The sequence below is a fragment of the Chiloscyllium plagiosum genome, unplaced genomic scaffold (genome assembly GCF_037043375.1).
Source record: "Chiloscyllium plagiosum isolate Xiang-an unplaced genomic scaffold, Cpla_swu_hap1 HiC_scaffold_39, whole genome shotgun sequence".
In the NCBI taxonomy this organism is placed as follows: Eukaryota; Metazoa; Chordata; class Chondrichthyes; order Orectolobiformes; family Hemiscylliidae; genus Chiloscyllium; species Chiloscyllium plagiosum.
Genome location: NW_028270177.1, coordinates 14,026,290 through 14,034,163, shown reverse-complemented (window position 1 = coordinate 14,034,163; position 7,874 = coordinate 14,026,290).

Here is a 7,874-nt window from a genome sequence, read left to right as displayed (position 1 = left end):
AATTCAAATCACAGCTCAGCAGTTTGTGCAATTTAAATGTTTTGTTTTAGAACTCTGGAATTGAGAGTTAATCTCAGTAATGATGACTATCAATAAAACCATCACTGATTTTCATTGAAGACAAGTCTGGTTCACTTATACCCTATAAGGAAGGAAATCTACCATCATTTCCTGGTCTAGCCTACATGTAACTCCAGATTGACAGTCACATGGTTGACTCTTAACAACCCTCTGAAATGTTTAAGGGAAATTAGGGATGGACAACAAATGCTGGCCTTATTGGAGATCCTTACATCCCTGAAAGAATTATTAAAAACTCTTCTTGGTTGTGGAGTTATACTGAGAGAGTCCAGTCAGAAGTTTATAAAGCTAGGACAGTCCTATGAAAAGCATTGTTGAGCTATGAATCATAGAATCCTCAGAAGTGCAGAAAGAGGCTATTCATCCCATCAAGTGTGCAATGACTATCCAAAGAGCGATCCATCCAGACCTAGCCCCCAACCCGATCCACATAGTTACCATGGCAAGTCCACCTAATGTGCATCTTTGGACCGTGGGAGGAAACTCGCGCAAGCACGATGTAGTGATTGTAAGAGGGCCCAATGGATTTCATTAACTATGAGATCTCTGATTGGGGTTGTTCATCTGGGCCAATCAGGAAGCCCTGGCTGACCAGGCCAACTCTACACTAATACTGGTCCAAGGCAGGAATCAAACATGGGTCCCGGGCTCCGTGAGGCAGCAGTGCTAACCATTGAGCCACCATGCCACCTTCAAAGGATGAGAATGTTAGAGAAGAACACAACAAAGCCCGAGAAAAGAAATGAGCAGAATTATTGAACCACAGCTAAAGCATAATACATGTACAAACAGACACTGACAACCGATGAGTACAGATACATAATGCCAAAGAGCAGCTGATCCTTGCAGATCTTGTATACCAATGATTCAGAAGAGGGAGAGAGAATATTAGAGAAAGCCAATTCTAAGGCTCATCCTTCATGATAAAAAATGCAAAAAAAACTGGCATTTTTTGAACAGTTATTACATAATTCTTAAACTGTGCACTGTCAGAAGTCTGGGGTAATAGGGAAATATCAATGGGTTAATGAAAGCAACATGCATATTCCATTAGTGATATTTGCTCAAATATCAAAGTGTTTCCAAGGTGACAGCTACATAGTAGCATCCATTATATACTTCCAGGATCCATTTTGAGGACAAATTTCACATCACAGTAAGGGCTGGATTGCAGATAATTATCAGTACAGCAGAAAAGCACATGAAAAGTATAACCCTATCAACCCTACAGCAACCTCTCACCTCTCCCATCTGCCAGATCATAGCATAATTTCAAATGCATAAATATTTTTATTGATAGATGACATCACCTTGCTGTATGTGTAGAAATTAACAACAACCAAGAATATGTTACATGCTAAATTCTGATTGAAGACTTTGATTCATTTATATGTGGTATAATGGATTGTCTGTTGCATGGTACAATCTAAGGACTTTTGATAATAAATGAATAGGATAATGAGTACTGTGGTTTACATCTCGTCTAAGAGATTGAATAGTTTGACGTGATGAAAGAAAAAAGATATGCATTTGTATAGCACTTTCATCTCAATGTCTACTTCCAAGTACTTTATTACCAATTAAATACTTTTTGAAGTGTAGTCACTGTTGTAATGTAAGAAATGTGGCAGCTAATTTGAGCTTAACAACTCCACAAACAATGATGTGATAATGACCAGGCAACTTGTTTATTCTAATGTTGATTCACAGAGAAATATTAGCCAGGATGTTGATAATAACATTCATGTTCTTCTTTATAGTACTACGGGAGTTTTTACAATGATCTGACACAATGTGATAGATCTCAAGTTACAAGAATCATCTGGTATCTCTGACTGTGCAATATTCCCTTCAGTGCCAAACTAGAATGTTAGCCATGGCTTTTGTGTTTTAGCCCTGGAGTGGGACTCAAGATTTTAATGGAATGATGAAGGCAAAGAATGAAATACAGGATGGAAGGAAGCAGATGTTGGTGATTGACGAGGTATAAGGTGGAATACCAAGTTCAGCTTGAACAGAAAGGCAAAAGTGAGGACTGCAGATGCTGGAAACCAGAGTTTAGATCAGAGTGGTGCTGGAGAGATACTCCTCCCCCCACCCCCATTTATCTCTTCACCCTGGAGGCTTCCTGCCTCTATTCCTGATGAAGGGCTTTTGCCCGAAATGTCAATTTTGCTGCTCTTTGGATGCTGCCTGACCTACTGTGCTTTTCCAGCACCACTTTGATCTAAACTCAGCTTGAACAGATGGCATCCTGGAGCTCTACAGTCGGGAGCTTTGTATAAGCACATGGATTATTTTTAATTTTGATAATGCTGCATAACATGAGTACTCAAAATCCAGGATCTTTGGTCGAAGTGGACTGGAGATAAAGTAGATAAATGGACTTGTAGATAAAACTGTGTAAAAGCAGTGGGTAGCAATCAAGGAGGAAATAGTGAGAGTACAGGGTAAACGTAAAGACAAAAGGTGGGACCAAGACTGGAGAACCCAGGATGTAAAGGGATATAAAGAAGAAAAACAGAGAAATTTAAGGCAGATACCAATGACGCAATATGGCAGCATCCCTAGACCAATATGAAAAGTGCAGGTGGGAACATAAAAGGACAATTAGGAATAATACAAAGAACTGGGTTAAAAATCACACAACACCAGGTTATAGTTCAACAGGTTTATTTGTAGCACTAGCTTTCAGAGTGCTGCTGCTTCATCAGGTGGTTGTGGAGTGTAAGTTCATAAGACACAGATTCTGTGCCTTATAATCTTATACTCCACAATCACCTAGTGAAGGAGCAGCACTCCGAAAGCTAATGCTTCCAAGTAAACCAGTTGGACTATAACTTGGTGTTGTGATTTCTGACTTTGTCGACCCCAGCCCAACACCAGCACCTCCACGTCATAGGAAAATATATGCTGAAAACAGCTGGGTGGGGGTGGTTAAAGGATTGAGAGAATAGGTGGACATGGAGCCGAGAGGGAGAAAGACAGTTAGGCAAGTAACGAGATGGATAATGGTGAGCTGGGAAGAAAGAAAGCTGTTAATCGGGACCATAAGTGGGTGAGACTGAGTGACTCTGCTGAAAGCTGCCCATGTCATGGCAAGGCCTGGAGTGTGGCGGGTGGGTAAAGGACGTGGAAGAAGGTTTTCAACCCTAAAATTGTTGAACTTGATATTGAGTCCTGAAGGCTGCAAGGTCCCCAAGTGGAAGCTCAGATGCTGCTCCTCCAGCTTATGCTGAGCTTCGCATAAGTACTGCAGCAAGCCTGAGACAGAGATGTTGGCCAGGGTACATGGTGGTATCTTGAAATCGCAGGGAACTGGAAACCCGCCTCATTTTTATGGACAGAATGTAGGTGTCCCTCAAAGCAGTCACCCAGTCTGAGTTTCATCTCCCCAGTGCAGAAGAGACTACATTGTGAGCAGTGAATACTGTACATTAGATTGAGTGAAGTGCATATAAAATGCTGCTTAACCCGGAACATGTGTCTGGGGCTTGAGAAGGGAGGAAATGGGCAGGTTGCATCTTCTGTGATTGCAAGGGAAGGTGCCATGGGGATGTAGGGAGATGTTGCGAGTGGACCAAGGTATACTAGAGGAAACAACCCCTGCAGAAGGTGAACAAAGGAGGGGAGCAGAATAGGTGTCCTGTGGTGGCATCCTGCTGGATGTGATGGAAATGGCAGCTAATGATCCTTTGGATGTGGTTACTGGTGGATGGTAAGTGAGGACCAGAGGGACCTTGTTGGTTTTGAAGGACAGCGAATCTCTTCTGCAGAAGGCCAGAAGTGGTGGGAACAGTATAAGAATAAGAGGATCACGTTTAAGATGGAGATGAAGAGAAATGTTTTTTTCCTGAGGGTCATGAGTACATGGAATTCCCTTCCTGAGAAAATAGGCAGGGCCATTAAATATATTCAAGGCAGAGTAAGATAGATTCTTGTTGGGCAAGGGAATCATGAGTTAGGAGGCTCAAAAGCAATGGAGATGACACACAAGGTCAGTCATTATCTTATTGACTGGTGCAGCAGGTGGGAAAGGCTGAATGGCCCACTCCAGTTCCTAAGTCCTATACCTTGCCATTTACTATGTCCAGCCAGCTATCAAGGATTTCATACCACATTTCACAGCTCGACAGTACCCACTTCAAAGCAATTCCAAATAAAGTACTTTTCAATGTTTGTTGGATATAATGAAGTATCATAGACCTCTGCAGTTGAGACTGTGGTATTGAATATGAAAGAGCTCAGATTTTGAAAGATGAGCAGTGAGCTGCTTTTAAATTGATTCTTGTTTGCCTCCATGGTCTTGCTTCATAGACCTAATAAAGATTTAATTGAAAGATGAACCAGTTGTGCTTCCTAGTAAATATCACGGATTTGATGGGATGAACAATTTTTCATGAAGTATGAGACATGGCATAATTAGTCCATTGATCAATGACACAGGTTGTCAATTGTAACCTCATATAGACTCACATGAGAGATAGAGATGGAGAACATTATTTTGAGCTTTTCATTTTTAATAAGTTCAGAGACTTTTTAGTATCCGCTACTATAGTGATTCATACTTAATTCTAATTCTGTTCTTGATATACACTATACATTCCACATTATTTTTTTAAAATTAGATTCCCTACAGTGTGGAAACAGGCCGTTCAGCCCAACAAGTCCACACCGACCCTCCAAAGAGCAACCCACCCAGACCCATTCTCCTGCACCTAACACTATGGACAATTTAGCATGGCCAATTCACCGAACCTGCACATCTTTGGACTGTGGGAGGAAACCCACGCAGACACGGGGAGAATGTGCAAACTCCAAACAGACAGTTGCCCGAGGCAGGAATTGAACCCAGGTCCCTGGCGCTGTGAGACAGCAGTGCTAACCACTGAGCCACCATGCCATCCTTGTTATACATTAACAAGCTGGATGAAGCCTTAATATATTAGCAATCTGAATGAAAGAGCTGAGGACATTATTGCTAAGTTTACAGATAACATTAAGACAGGTGGAGTGATATGTAGTGTTGAGGAGGCAGGAGACTGCAGAAGGACTTGGACAGGCTAGGGTAAAGAAGTGGCAGATGGAATACAATGTGGGAAATGTGAGGTTATGCCCTTTGCTAAGACGAATAGACTTTTTTATACGGCAAAAGGCTTTGGAAATCTGAAGCACAAAGAGATCTAGGAGTCCGAGTTCAGGGTTCTCTAAACGTTAACATGCAGCTTCAGTTGGCAGTTAGGAAGCCAAATGCAATGTAAGCATTCATGTCAAGAGGATTGGAATACAATTGCAGGGATGTAATGCTGAGGCTGTATAAGGCTCTGATAAGACTGCATTTAGAATATTGCAAGCAGTTTCAGGCCCCGGACCAAAGGAAGGATGTGTTAGCCTTTGAGGGGTTCACAGGAAGTTGACAAGAATGATGCTGGGGACGAAGGGCTTGTATTATGAGCAGCAGTTCAGGATTCGGAGTCTGTACTTGATGGAGTTTAGAAAGATGAGGGAGGGATCTCATTGCAACTTACAGAATACTGAGAGGCCTGGATAGACTGGACATGGAGATGTTTCCATTAGTAGAAGAGACTAAGACCTGAGGGCAGAGCTGCAGAAGGTTACAGGGAGACGACAGGAGAATGATTTGAGAAATATATCAGAAATGATCGAGTGGCCAAATAGCCTAATTCTGCTCCTATATCTTATGGTATTATGGCCATATCTGTGGCACTTTTCCTAGGCGGACTGCACAAGTGGTTCAATTTTTTAAAAATATATTTCTCATTCCAAACCTAATGCTGTTCAGACCCAATATTCACAGATTCACAAGTCCTCAAAGATTTTCATAAACAGTGAGCAGAAACAGGAAGTTTGGCTAGTTTTATTAATCTCTCTCATGTCTAGAATGACCATGTCAAAATAGGAACCTTCTGCCAATACTTCCAAAAGACCTCCTATCCAAGACAGCTGCTGCAAATAGTGGTTTTATTTTGTATTTGGGCTACACAGAAGCAAGTCCTTGGTGAGTTCATAATATTGATATACGTGAAGATATATTACAGTCATCTAAGGATTTTACACATCTCCTTGTTTAAAGATGTGCCAATATCTAAGGACTATAGGGGTCCCTGACTCCATGCTTAAAACAGGACAAAGGGAAGTCAAAGGTCACTATGAACTTGCCATTGTATGGCCTCCCCATCCAAGTTAGACTGGGTGAGCCTGAGAAGTGTTAACAAGTGATCAAAACTGGTTTGACAGGTTGCATCTTAATTACCCAGGTGATAATCAGCCATCAGCTAGTCTGTAAACTGGGACTGTTCTGAGTTATCAAGCAGCTAAAGTACTTTCAAAATTCACCCGCGAACCAACTTCCAGATATTCGGTCACAAATCTCACAAACTCTTCCCTTTAGAAGACCCTCACTTCAACATCATAGCATCAAATCCATTCAAAAAAGCACAAATCTGCAACTTGGGAGACTAGATGTCATAAATCAGAAATGTAATTAACAGTAATCTGTCTCCAGTCTTTGTACTTGTGCGATGTTTTGTTAACTGGGAATGTGTGTGTTAGAATCAGTAACTTTACTTTTAAACTCTCAAAGGTTTGCTGCTGAGGTTTTAAAATTGGGATACTCCGGGGAAAGAAAAGATAACTCTTTGTCATGCAAAACATTCTGATCATGTGCAGTAAGGGATCACTCATTCTATCAGTGATATTCCCCTTCAATATTCTGAGACCAATTTGTCAGCTGTACCAGGTGCCGGTGCCACTGGCTATCTGAGCACATATCTCAGTTATATATCACAGCTCAGCGCCGCACTGGACAATGAAGACACGAAACGGTACCTTCAAGTTTTATTAATTGCCCATTTCAGCAAAGCTGTATTCTCTTGTACTGTGAATCCTGCTCTGCCAATGATGACTTTCACAACAACAGTGAACAAAGTGAAGTCCATTGTTTTCCAGGATTCTAAAGCACATAGATTTGTTTTTTGCAGTTACTTTGTGCACAATATTGCATTCGAGCAACAGTCTCCTACCAACTGGCGAGGCGATGGCCCGGTGGTGTTCTTGCTATTTGATTAATCCAGAAACTCAGCTAATAGTCCCAGGACCTGGGCACAAACCTGGAATTTGAAGTCAAAAAAATTATCTGGAATTGAGAGTCTATTGACGAGGATGAAACCATTATCGGGGGGAAATTATCCATCTTGTTTACTAATGTCTTTCAGCAAAGGAAATCTGCCAGCCTCATGTGATCTGGCCTACATGTGGCTCCAGAGCCTCAACAATGTGGCTGACTCTAAACTGCCTTTTGAAATGACTGAGCCAGCCAATCAGTTATATCAATTGCTATTCCTACCAATAAAGCCAGAGACAGCTATATTATCCTCGCTTTCCATTAGCTGACTGCAGCAGTCCACCTAAGCAAGTATCATGCACTCTTTTGATCTTTTTGTTTCTTTATTTATTCACAAGATGAGAGCTTTGCTGGATAAGCAGCATTTATTGCTGTTCCTAATTACCCAAGAGGGCAGTTAAGAATCAACCACATTACTGAAGATCTGCCATCACATAGAGGCCAGACCAGGTAAGCATGGCGGTTTCCTTCCCTAAAGGGCATTAGTGAACCAGATGGGTTTTTCCAACTATCAACAATGGACTCATACTCATCATTAAAACTCTTAATTCAAAATTTTGTTTTTATTGAATTTAAGTTCAACCGTCTGCCTTAGCAGGATTCGAACCCAGGTCCCCAGAACATTATCTGGTCTCTCCATTAAGTGCAG